The 573-nt window shown below is 46.4% G+C and overlaps 1 non-coding gene across 1 annotated transcript; it reads left to right on the top strand.

The window, feature by feature from the left end:
* Positions 1-465: 465 nt before the first annotated feature.
* Positions 466-536, top strand: trnag-gcc. Its single transcript has one exon. It is a non-coding gene; the product is annotated as a tRNA-Gly (tRNA).
* Positions 537-573: the final 37 nt, after the last annotated feature.

Genomic DNA, 573 nt, shown 5'->3' with positions numbered 1-573 from the left:
AAAATACACAGTGTAAAGAGCTGAGCACTAGTGATTTTGAATATTGTCGTTGTTGTCCATTTCACTGTGAGAATTTGAGTGGCTGTGGGGAATTATTTTTCTAAAGAGTAACATGGAGTAACATGGAGCAACCTGTTCTTTGCAGAGCACTAGTGATTTTGAATATTGTTATTATTGTCCATTTCACTGTGAAATTTGAGTGTCAGTGGGGAATTATTTTTCTTAAGAGTAACTACTACATGGAGCGCACCACGACGGTGGCGATCAACTAGCTTTGTTTACCCAGGCTTCCTCTCCCTCAGGCTCTGTGCAGGTCCCCATGAAAGAAGATGTTTGGCGCACCGTTGCAGTCTTGATGGGCACAAAATGCATCGGTCGTGTGCCGCCTGATTCGGCCTAGGAAGAATATGAAGACAAGATTGCGTCAAAGAAGCAGTGGTGGCTGTGGCTGTCACTGCCATGTGAGCATTGGTGGTTCAGTGGTAGAATTCTCGCCTGCCACGCGGGAGACCCGGGTCCGATTCCTGGCCAATGCACTGTGTCTTTACTGCTGTTTGGACTCAATGGTTGCAC

This window comes from Plectropomus leopardus, unplaced genomic scaffold (genome assembly GCF_008729295.1).
Source record: "Plectropomus leopardus isolate mb unplaced genomic scaffold, YSFRI_Pleo_2.0 unplaced_scaffold30099, whole genome shotgun sequence".
Classification (NCBI taxonomy): domain Eukaryota; kingdom Metazoa; phylum Chordata; class Actinopteri; order Perciformes; family Serranidae; genus Plectropomus; species Plectropomus leopardus.
The sequence above is the reverse complement of the archived record's forward strand: the minus strand, read 5'-3'. Positions and strand labels throughout refer to the sequence as shown.